The 12,521-nt window shown below is 43.9% G+C and overlaps 1 pseudogene; it reads left to right on the top strand.

Annotated features, from left to right (window-relative positions):
- Window positions 1–316: 316 nt before the first annotated feature.
- On the top strand, window positions 317–11,797 carry LOC130198435 (serotransferrin-like; annotated as a pseudogene).
- The last annotated feature ends 724 nt before the right edge of the window (window positions 11,798–12,521 follow it).

Genomic DNA, 12,521 nt, shown 5'->3' on the forward strand with positions numbered 1-12,521 from the left:
TCTTTCTGCTACAATTTACACATGGTTAATTATACTGGTGCCCTTGTTTGTACTCATGTTGGATTATTTTTCTCATTGTGGAAGCGGTGGAAACTAACATTTACTCCAGCACTGAACACTTTTGAGCTATTTATACTTTGCATTTCCATTTGTATCCATATTCGAGTGAAATATTGTCCATGTTAGTCCACTACAGCTATAATAATAGATTCAGATTTGGCATGTTGAGCATGAATACGATGCACTGTGAATGACACACATTATTTTATTAGAGCATGCTCTGGGTAATATTTCTCTCCTCACCCTAATTGCCTCGATGCAGAGCTTGGTGGAGGTCATCCTCACGCAGGAGAACACGGAGCTGCGGCCGCGAGCGCGGCGCATTTCTCCAGTTCTTTGGCCGAGGTGACGCACCATCTCACGTTGGTCGCTGGGGCCGCGGACACGGCGGCTGCGAATGCAGATCGGGATGCATAGATGACGTTGTTCCTACCAAGTCAGTTCGGTTATCCCAACCAGAAACCGTGGATAAATGGCGATGTTCGCGCTGCACTCCGCACGCGTAACACCGCCTTTGACTCCGGGAATATGGCGGAATACAAAAGAGCCCGCTACGACCTCCGTAAGACCATCGGCTCTGCCAAGCGGGAGTTCAGGAACAAGGTGGAGGAGAAGCTCAAGAGCCATGACGTGAGAGGTGTGTGGAAGGGGCTACAGACAATCACGGACTTCAGAGGGAGAACCAGCGGTGAAGAGAACTCCTCTACCTCCCTCCCAGGCGAGCTAAATACATTCTTTGCTCGGTTCGACGTGAACGGCAGCCCGCCGAAGGCAGCGCCGCCCGAGGAGACCAGCCTGCTGATCATCTCAGAGGCTGACGTGCGCAGAGCCTTCAAGCGGGTGGACATCCGGAAGGCGGCAGGTCCCGACCACATCCCGGGCGCGCCCTCAGCATGTGCAGACCAGTTGGCAGGAGTCTTCGCAGACATCTTCAACCTCTCCCTGTCCCAGGCTGTTGTTCCTGAGAGCTTCAAGATGTCCACCATTGTGCCTGTCCCCAAACACCCCAAGGTAACCTGCCTGAATGACTGGAGACCCGTAGCCCTCACCTCGATTGTCAGTAAATGCTTGAGAGGTTGGTCAAGGACTTCATTTGTTCCATGTTGCCTGCCACGCTGGACCCATGGCAATTTGCATATCGTCAAAACAGATCCACCGACGACGCATTGCCATGGCACTTCACACCGCCCTTTCCCACCTGGAGGAGGAACTGTTGTGTGCGAATGCTGGTTGTGGACTACAGCTCAGCGTTCAACACTATTGTTCCCAAGCTCGACACCAAGCTCAGAGGTCTGAGGCCTGCACTCTACCATGTGCAGCTGGATACTGGACTTCCTGTCGGGCCGCCAGGTGGTGAGGATGGGCAGTACCACCTCAGAGCCGCTGACCCTCAACACGGGAGCCCCTCAGGGATGCGTGTTGAGCCCTCTCTCTACTCCTGTACACCCACGACTGCACGGCCATGCACAGCTCCAACGTCATCATCAAGTTTGCTGGCGACACAACAGTGTTGGGGCTGATCACCGGCGACAACGAGACAGCCTACAGGGAGGAGGTTGGATCACTGGTACAGTGGTGCCAGGAGAACAGCCTCGTCCTCAACGACAAGAAGACCAAGGAGCTGATCGTGGACTACAGGAAGCGGAGAGAGCACACCCCATCTCCATAGACGGAGTTGCAGTGAGAGGTCAGCAGCTTCAAGTTCCTCGTGCACATCTCCGAGGACCTCACATGGACCACGCACACCACTCACGTGGTGAAAAGGGCCCAACAACGCCTGTATTTCCTTAGGCGACTGAGGAAATTCAACATGGCCCCGCATCCTCAGAACATTCTACACCAGTACCATCGAGTGTTCTGACAGGTTGCATCACCGTCTGGTACGGGAACTGCACCGCCCTGGGCGTAGGGCACTACAGAGGTGGTGCGGTCGGCACAGTACATCGTTGGAGGTGAGCTTCCTCCATCCTGGACATATACACCAAGCGGTGCGTGGCCAGGGCCAAACGGATGATGAAAGACAATAACCACCCCGGCCACAAACTGTTCACCCTTCTACCGTCAGGCAGGCGATACCGCAGTATCAAGTGCCGCACAAACAGACTGAGGGACAGCTTCTTCAGTCAGGCCATCAGGCTGCTGAACAAGGACTGAGACCCTCATTAACACTACACACTAGAACATATTCTGTGAATATCTATGGCCATGGTGTATATTTTATTACATTGTTTATATATATATATTGTATGTATATACATATATATATATATAGTCTCAAAAAAGTGTATATTTTATTACATTGTTTTATATATATATATTGTCATGATGTATATTCTATTACATTGTTTTATATATATTGTTAATACTTTCTTCTTTTTTTGTGTGGATATTGTATAGTTTATTCTCATTCTTATTCTTTTTTTTTAGTCTGCTACTGCTGTCGGGTGTTTTGCACATAAGAATTTCACGAACCGATTATACTTGTATAAAAGGGGATGTGACAATAAAAACTTGAAACTTGAAACTTGAGCTGGTGGTGGACTTCCGCCGTGGTAAACGCTCTCCTCCGGTACCAGTGAGCATCCAGGGACTGGACATTGAGATTGTAAAATCTTATAAGTACCTGGGTGTTCACCTGAAACACAAACTGGACTGGGCTGACCACGCACACACACTCTATGAGAAGGGACAGAGCAGACTCTTTCTGCTGAGGAGACTGAGGGCCTTTGGAGTGCAGGGAGCACTCCTGAAGACCTTCTTTAACTCTGGTGGCATCCGCCATCTTTTATGGAGTGGTCTTCTGGAGCAGCAGCATGGCAGCGGCTGACAGGAAGAGGCGGAACAAGCTGCTAAAGAAGGCCAGCAGCGTGCTGGGTGTCCTCTGGATACTGTGGAGGTGGTGGGGGACGGGAGGATGATGGCAAAGCTCTCGTCCCTGATGAACCACACCTCCCACCCCATGCTTGACACTCTCGCAGCTCTGCACAGCTCCTTCAGCCACCGGCTGATTCACCCTCGGTGTCTGAGGGAGAGGCAGCACAAGGCCTTCCTTCCTGCTGCTGTCAGGCTGCACAACACACTGCAGTAGATTGCTGGAGATCCTGGCAAACTCAACACTTTACTCAGCACTTTACTTTGTTTTCCCCTTGTATATATAGTTTCCTCTGTATATTTAGTCTTTTAGTATTTAGGATTAGTATTGTTATTGTGTTTTGTGTTTTATTTTTATTAATGCTCTAACGTGCACCTGCTGCTGTGATCCTGAAATTTCCCGACTGTGGGACTAATAAAGGATTATCTTATCTCTCTTATCTTATCTTAATGTGTGAAGTGTGGTTAAGGTGCCCGAATCACTGCAGGCTGAGTGAGGAGGCACCACATGCTCCGTGGCGGTCACTAGTTTGTTTCCTGGCAGGAATGGAAAGTGCAAGATTTCTCCAGATCGGTTGGGAACGGAAAGAAAAGAAGAAATAGCGTATTTTCCACGTGCCTGGTGTATTTCAAATTCCTTTTGTCTCGATCTTCTCTGTCATGGTTTCCTGCCAAAATTCGGAAGACTCATACTTCCCAAAGATTGGACAGAGCCCTTTCCCCCAAAAAAGAGCAAAGTTTTTAAGGGTTGGGGTACTTCTAAGAAATTTTTGTTTCAAGGAATTAGTTTCTCCAGCAAGGGTTTTTTGGGGGGCATCTACAGGACTGGAAAAACAATTTTGAATTTTAGAGTTTTTGTCCTTGTCCCTTATTTCGTGCAAGTATATTAGGAGTGAACCAGGAGGGTTTGGTACTGGTGCACTTAACGTGAACAAAAAGAATCAGAACAAACTGTCGCTCAGCCCAGGGCTTCTCTCTTCATTTTCCCCCAAACCTGTTACCTTTTCCTAGAACAAACAACTCTGCTCCCCACCCCTAAACTCGGAATCAATTAGTCCCGTTTAGTAACCAACAAAAAATAAATTAACACAAATATGGAGAAACCAATAAATTTAGGTTAAGGAATGGCTGGGAGCCACATAGGACTCAAAAGCAGATTTGGGCAGGAGTGGGATTAAGACAGGTCTTTAGGCAAACATTTGGAAAACTGACACGAACTAAACCCCGTTGCTTAAAAAATAGGATAACTCCGGGTGGCAAAACATCAAAAAGAAAATTCTTAAAGGTGCAAGGAAAGCACAACAGACCCCGAGGGACCTGCAGGGCAGGGGGCTTCCACCCCCCCCAAGGCCAGTGCGGACTTGAGAAAGCTCTCCCCTCGAGGGGCCCCCCCAAAGGGAAGAAGGGGGGGGTGCTTCCAAGAGTGGGGTACCAGATTTCCCGTTCAACCCACAGGAAATGGGTTTCGGCTGCGGGTAAGCGGGTTAGTCCGATGTAGGGGCCTCCTGCCTGAAGAGCGCCTGTCCCCTTGGGGCCCCTTAGGAGGCGCCGTTTGGTGGTATCGGGTTTTAAGAACCCCGCCCCCCCAAAAACGATGGCAAACCTCCTCTCATCAATCTTTTCTTCTCTCAAGCTTCTTGCATAACCCCTGCAGGCTCTCCATCCCCCACCAACATCACAACCCCTGAGCCCTAAATTAACCCCTGTTAGGAATAAAAATCAGCTGGAATGTGTCACGTCCGTCAAAAAAAAAAGAAAGAATGAAAACCCTGTTTAAAAAATTTAATTTTGTGGAAAACCCACCCCCCCAAAACAAACCCCCCTTTCATGTGAAAGCAACCGCCCCGCGGCCCAATCATCCCCAACCCCCCCGGGGGTGTGGGGCCCGGGGCCCCCCTGGAACTAAAAAGCGGGAGATCTGACACCCTGTAAAGGGTCCGCCCTTTTTGGAACCCCGGGTTTCCCGGGCCTTAATTTTGGGTCCCGCCCCCCTAGCCAGGGGTTACTTTCGTTAGTACATTTAAAAATTTGTTAAAATTTCCCGCCCCTAAAGAAAACAAAATTCTCAAAATGTTTCGCCTTTATTCCTAGTTTCGGATTTCGTTCCAAACTCCATTTTTAAAATAAATTTAATTTTTAAAAAAAAACACACGGTAAAAAACCCCAAAAAAAAGGAAATAAAAGGGCCCCTTTTTTATTCACTACCGTTTTGTTAAAACCGTTGTTTGGAAAAATGCTGCTTTTTCCAAATGAGTTTGAATTTCCGTTGGTGGCTTTGGTGCAAAAATACCAGCCACTTCCTGCAGTGTTGCCCCTCTCTTTTCCCCCCCCCTTCCCGCCCCAAAAATTTTGCAAAACCAAAAGTGAAAGGCCGCCCCCCCGGTCCCTGGGGCCTCTCCGACCTCCCTTTAAAAAAATTAAAATGTTAAAAAAAAAATCATTACCCTTTGTTTTTTAAAACCCAAAAATCTAATTTTGAGCGGTTTTTGGGGCCCCCGAAATTTTAAAATGGTGCCAAAAATCCAAAAGAAGGAGAAATTTTGGGGTTTTCCCGGGCCCAGTCCGGGCCCTTAAAACCTTGTTTTTCCCCCCCCAAATTAAGTGGGAGAGTTTTAAAAGAGCTGCCTAATAAAAATAATGTGCAATTAACATGATTCTCCTAACTTTAAAATTTAAATTATTTCTTTGTACAAATGACATATTTACCTGATTGGGTTCCCCAAATTGATGAAATTTAATTAAAAAAAGAAAAATAAAAGGGGCCCCCCGCTTCCCTTTAAAAAATTCCCAACTTGAAAAAAAAAAAAATTACCAGTGTTTTAAAAAATAATTTTATTAAATTTTTTCATTATTTATTAACAGCATCTGAACTTTAAATTTAAACTTGTAAATTAAAAAATAAAATTTTTTCCTTTTTGATTTCAAATGGAAATTGGAAATTTAAAATTTTAATAAATTTATCTGATTTTTTTATTTTAAAATGTTTTAAACTTAGTAAAACAACCCAGTTAATTAAAAAGAAAGTTCAAAATAATTTTTTATGAAAAACTTTTTATAAACATTTTTTTGTTAAAAAAACTTTCCAAAAAATAATTCAACTTAATTGGTTAAAAAGAAAATTACAAAATTTCGCTAAAAGAAAATAAATAATGTAACTTAGAAGAAATTTAAAAATAAAATTACTCATGTTCGGGTTCACTTTTTTTTTTTCCCAAATAAGCCCCCCCATTTGGCGGGGGGAAAATTTATAAAACTTAATTTTTCAATGGCATTTTGTTCAAACAGTTTACGAAACGGAAGAGAGGATTTTACATGAGCTGCATGTTTTGACTTCTTCCTGACAATTGTTCTGCTCACATCCAGCGGCCGGACACCTGTTACTACGGTGTTGCTGTGGTGAAGAAGGGCACTACATTTGGCCTGAGAGACCTCCAGGGACGAAATCCTGCCACACTGGGTTGAATAAATCTGCAGGCTGGAACATCCCCATCGGAACCCTGGTGTCCATGGGTTTGATTCAGTGGGAAGGCATTGAAGATGAAGCTGTTGTCAAGGGTAAGTTACACTATGTGAGGCACAATCCTCAAATAAAAGTTACTACGCCAGATACGTCACGAGTGATCACAGTGTGAAATGTGTTTTCTCTGGATTTGTAGTCTCAGATACCTGTCATTTCATGCAATGGGAGACCTGCCAGTTAGATATGGGGAAAACAAGGGGAAACGGCTCTGTCCAAAATTCACCCTGCAGCACCTCTAAAGATCACAAATTAACGCATTTAATTTGCTTAATCTGAGTGTAAAAATGTCAAATTGTAACATAAAGTCATAGGCCACGCCCAGCCAAGGAACAATCTGGCCCATACAACCCCTGTAGAACACAATGTTGATGATTTATAAACCTTTCCAGTCTTGTCCAGAAAGATCCAAGTAATAAAGAGCATTATTGAGACTTTATTTATGTTGTGGTCAAGCTGTCTCATCGGTGTGGGTGGTGGAGCTGCTTTACAGGCTCTGGGACAAACGTTTCTAAAATCTTTGCTAACGACGTTGCTTTTTGTCTTGCAGCGGTGGGCAAATACTTCTCAGCCAGCTGTGTCCCGGGGGCCACAAGGGGCAGCAATCTGTGCCAACTCTGCAGGGGAGACTGCTCCAAGTCTCACACTGAGCCGTATACGACTACAGCGGAGCCTTCCAGTCAGTATTAGTCCCTGATCTCTAATCCTTCTCAGTTGTATCGTCCTCCATCGACCTCTGCACATGTCTCTTCCAAATATGACCACACCTCCATCCTGTGACATTTTAATGTAATGTGATGCCTTCTTGAACCCAGTGGAAATGGGCTATACTGTTGGGAACAAACAAACCACTAATGTTGGTGTTCCTGTCGACTGCTCTTCTTAATAGGTGCCTGAAGGACGGCGCTGGAGACGTGGCTTTTGTGAAGCACCTCACTGTACCTGGTCAGTGTCACACGGTCATTTATTCTCATATGAATTATGGACTCATAGTAAATGTCAGCAACTAAACTAGTCAGTTGTTTCAAATCTAGAGTATAAGACTAGCTAAATGCCCTCATCCTGTTTAATAATTCATTCCCATATATCTTTTTATTAAATTAGATGTTTTATCAATTACAATAACAACAAAACAAGAAAAAGACTTTCAGACAGGCAGCATCACATATATATCAGATTCATTGAATATTATGGAGGGCAAACTTTTTATGAAAATGACATAATTAAGGCAAAGGGAGGAAAAACAAGAAGCCAGTCCCCATTTTCATTGTTCAAACTGATATATACAATATATTATTTCCATCTTAAAACCAAGCCAATTATCTGATGATGGGAGGATCAGTCTCTTACTCTATGTATGTATTTATTTATTCTCCACACAATATAAACCTGTATCATATACTCATATGAGGCTGTTTTAATGCTTTATTACCCTTTTAATGTTTATTTTAACAGCTAAGATTCTCACTCTTTGTCAGAATATAACATAACATAATAATAATATAATAACTAATACAATATTTTGTAAACAAATCGAGAAACAAAGCTCCTTTGATGAACCGTAGACTTTGACTTCACAAAACAGGGTGGGGAGAAGATGGGTAAAACGTTTATGTAGAAATAGAAGATTTAAATAACTTGTTTCTCATTGTTGTTGCACACTTTCAGAGTCGGAGAAGGCCAACTCGAGCTGCTGTGCAAAGATAACACCAGGCGCCAATAGACGACTATGAAAAATGCCACCTGGCCAGAGCACCAGCCCACGCTGTTGTCAGTCAAGGACCAACAGCTGGCTGGATTAATCTGGAACAGCCTGACTTCAGTACAGGTATGGTACTAAATGTTGTACTGCACAAAGGGCCCGTTGAGAAATACAGTGATTCATTGAAACATGTAACTCGTGGGCTTACAAAACGAAAGAACTTTCCTTTTGTCTTTTCAGAGCTTTGACCTCTTCTCCTCTGAAGCCTATGCACCTGGCAAAAACCTGATGTTCAAAGACTCCACCGTGAAGCTGGTGCAGCTGCCCCCAAACACCGACTCCTTCCTGTATTTAGGTGCTGGATATACCAGCATCATCCGTTCCCTTAAGAAAGGTACTTTTAACATTAGTTGACAAAAACACACGTATTCATCTTAGACTGCAGACACTTGTTTATGGTTGTACTTCACTCTCCAGAGCCAACAGGCACTCAATCCACTGCCATTAAATGGTGTGCCGTGGGCCACGCTGAGACGGTCAAGTGTGACACGTGGAACGGCAACAGTGGTGACGCCGACCCTCAAGTTGAATGCGAGACTGCCCCTACTGTTGAAGAGTGCCTGAAAAAGATTATGGTAAAACAGTCTTTTCGTCACAACCGTGAGATGTTTTTCTTTGTTCAAACTTGTGTATCTGATTATCTGTTCTCTCTGTCATCCTGTAGCGTAAAGAGGCCGACGCAATGGCAGTGGATGGAGGACAGGTGTACACCGCTGGGAAGTGTGGTCTTGTTCCTGCTATGGTGGAGCAGTACGACGCAGGTGGGATGCTTACACAGCACAGACACCGTGCTGTTACATTTATTTCTAATTTTCCTACAATATTTTAATCTCTGTCTCTCTCCGCAGATCAGTGCGGCGTCCCTGGAGGTAATACAGACTCAATCAAATGTTCCGATATCTCCGACATGAGAACCAAACGTGTGATTTGTGCATGTGCCTTGAGGACCATCAAAGAAAACATTCCATCTATGTGACTATATGACAATAGCAACGATCCTAGACAACATCTAGTTTGCACTGGCTTAAAGACTTTCTAGATTATGCAAACAGTTTACATGGAACTGATTAACATGGAAGTGTAATACTGTATTTCTCAAGAAACAAATTATACTGTGTGGACATTTTTTCATTACGAAGTGGAAAATGTTCATCTCACAGCTTTAAGATGAACCTTCAAATGAAATGACTTAATACCAATAATTGTCCGAGGGATATATTTTTGATTCATACCTGCTGTACTTTCCCTCTCGTCGTAGCCAAGGCCTCCTCTTACTACGCTGTCGCCGTGGTAAAGAAGAGTTCAGGGTTGACCTGGAAAACCCTGAAGGGCAAGAGGTCTTGCCACACTGGCGTTGGCAGAACTGCTGGCTGGAACGTCCCCATGGGTCAAATACACAAAGAGACTAACGACTGTGACTTCAGTGAGTGTGACAGGAAAAATCTCAAATATGTTCAGAAACACAACACCAGCAAGATTATGTTTCCTATCAACCACATGAGGAAATGTTTCAAAGTTGCAAAATGTTCACGTATTTAATTACAAAGTTCATGGCTTAGGCAACTCAGTAAAGTCATATTTCACAAAAAGACATTACTCCTTCGTGTCGCTTCACATTCTCACGGTTGCCTTTTCCACACACCGAGTGTAACGCCAACACATTGTATCCCCTCCTCTCCTCAGCCAAGTTCTTCATCAGCGGCTGTGCCCCCGGCTCAGACCCCACCTCTCCGTTCTGTACTCAGTGTGTCGGCAGCGGCAAAACTGCGGATGATTCCAAGTGCAAAGCCAGCGCTGAAGAGAATTACTACGGCTACAATGGCGCCTTAAGGTAGGATGGCAACAGTGCATTTATTCTCAGCACGCTCGAATGTTCAAAGAATAGAGACATTTTGGGAGATGCGCACATTTGCTTTCTTTCTGAGCATTGGGAAAGATTGATACCGCTCGCATGTCCATGTGCTACGTTTACGAGCTTTAACCAGGAGGCCGAGATTAGCACAAAGGTTGTTATAAGTCACTTATTATCTGTATCTGATTTGTTTGACGGATGCGTAAAAAATGGAAATTTGTGGTTCAAGGGGGAATTATCAGAAATGGTAATAATGCAAACGGCCCCGTAAAACCCCCCAAATAATGGTTTTAATATTTGTCTGTGGCGTAAATAGACAAGATACATTGTATCCATTATTCAGGCATTTTGTTTTACTTTTGAAGAGAGACAGGTTAACTTTCTTTCTTTATGCTAAGCTAAGCTAACTGCCTTTCAACTCCAGCTCTTTACTTAGCAACCAGACATGAGAGCGGTATCAATGTTCTCATCTGACAGAGCAAATTAATGTGAATTGCTCTTCCAGTTCACCCTGCTCTGGGTGGAAAACCCATCTTCATATTGCTCAAGTTGTGTTTTCTTCATTGTAGATGTCTGGTTGAGGATTCGGAGACGTTGCCTTCATCAAACACTCAACCATACTCGACAACACAGCTGGTAAGAGACGGACACGGACCGGTCCACATCTAAACTGCGAATGTGTCATTTTGTATAAAACTATAACATTCTTGCTACTCTTCTTTGTTAAAGTCAACAATGATGAGTACCAGCTGATCTGTCCGGGGAAGAGTCCAGTGCCAGTCACTGATTACCTCTCTTGTCACCTGGCTGCTGTGCCCGCCCACGCGGTGGTGACTCGCCCCGACAGCCGCAACGAGGTTGTTCGCATTCTCTCTGAGCAGCAGGTCAGTGAGGGAAAAATACAGGGTCAAAGTCAAAAAGGGCATTTTGAGGGGGTTGGCACACTTGTTTTGAAGTTTAAAGATGTTTTTACGGCCTTGTTATGGATGTCGAAATTACTCGATCAAAGGAACATTTGAAATCTCCCTTTTACTTCTCATTATAGGCCGCATTTGGTGCCACTGTCAGTGATGACTCATTCAGCTTGTTCAAGTCCGAAGGTGGAAAGAACCTCCTCTTCAAGGACTCCACTAAGTGTCTCCAGGTGGTTGAAGCTGGAACAAGCTATGAAAGCTTTCTGGGACCAGAGTACATGAATGTCATGAGTTCGCTCAGAGAGTGCACGGAAACCACTCCAGGTCTGTAGTCCCGTTGGTCAAATCAAGAGTAATGGGACAGTCGAGACATTAACTTTCAAAATGTATCTCTGCATCCAAGATGCATCACATTCAGCTTAAATACATTATTATTTCTTTTCTTTCCGTTCCCAACAGGTCTGGAGAAATCTTGCTCTTTCCATTCCTGCCAGGAAACAAACTAGTGACCGCCACGGAGCATGTGGTGCCTCCTCACTCAGCCTGCAGTGATTCGGGCAGCTTAACCACACTTCACACATTAAACCGCAAAATCATATTTTCTTACTGATCTCGCTGTAGACCTGTTTTTAGAAGAACGACCGACAAACAGATACGCTGCACTACCATCACTTACAATCAACTATCCGGTGACCAATCACGCCCACATGAGGCTATTTTCATGCCGTTGAAACACAATGTTACATTACCTGTGTTATGGGATCAACTATGTTCTGTCAACTCGTGCCTGACTTTTCTCAAATAAAGCCTTGTTAATGCTCTTTGTGGTGACAGTATGGTCTGTTTTTGTAACAGTGTAATGTTTAGGAATTCATCAGATATCACTAAAGTGCACTGTAGTATTGTAATTGACAGCGTATATACAAAAATAGCCATCTTATCAAATGTGCTTACAATGCCGAAAAACAGTCAAGAACAAATGCGGTGGCTTATTGGCTGTAAAGCATTGTTGTAAAACACTCTTGGGGTCAAAATGGTCTGATACAAAACAATCATGGGCTTGATAAACATTAAACTGGTCCGGTATAAAAGACGCAATACAAAATGTTTTACCACCAAATAACTCTAATCACTATAATTGCCATTGTGCTTTTTGGCTACTCTGAAAAGCCTCCAAAGGAGCTCCAACCAATCAAGAATCATGGAGCTATCTGGTCATTAACAGACATGAATTGCTGTATTACTGGTTGAGTTTTGTCAGAACTTGGAGCTCATCTCGATCATTTATTTAAGAACTTGGGCAAGAGACAAACACAATCTTGTTGACTGATGTTGGCTTGGCCAAACAAGCCCTTGCCAATAACTTTGGGCCTTTATTGACCCCCTGTCAGTTTGATTTAAAAATATGCACCTTGTTCATTTTGACATGTTGCCCAACTTAGGTAATTATTTCATGACCAAACACATGTTATAGAACATTAATCAGCAGTATTTTATAATCAATTAATCTTCTTCATCAATTTCCAAGTAAAAATCTGGAACATT

This window comes from Pseudoliparis swirei, chromosome 8 (assembly GCF_029220125.1).
Source record: "Pseudoliparis swirei isolate HS2019 ecotype Mariana Trench chromosome 8, NWPU_hadal_v1, whole genome shotgun sequence".
Classification (NCBI taxonomy): domain Eukaryota; kingdom Metazoa; phylum Chordata; class Actinopteri; order Perciformes; family Liparidae; genus Pseudoliparis; species Pseudoliparis swirei.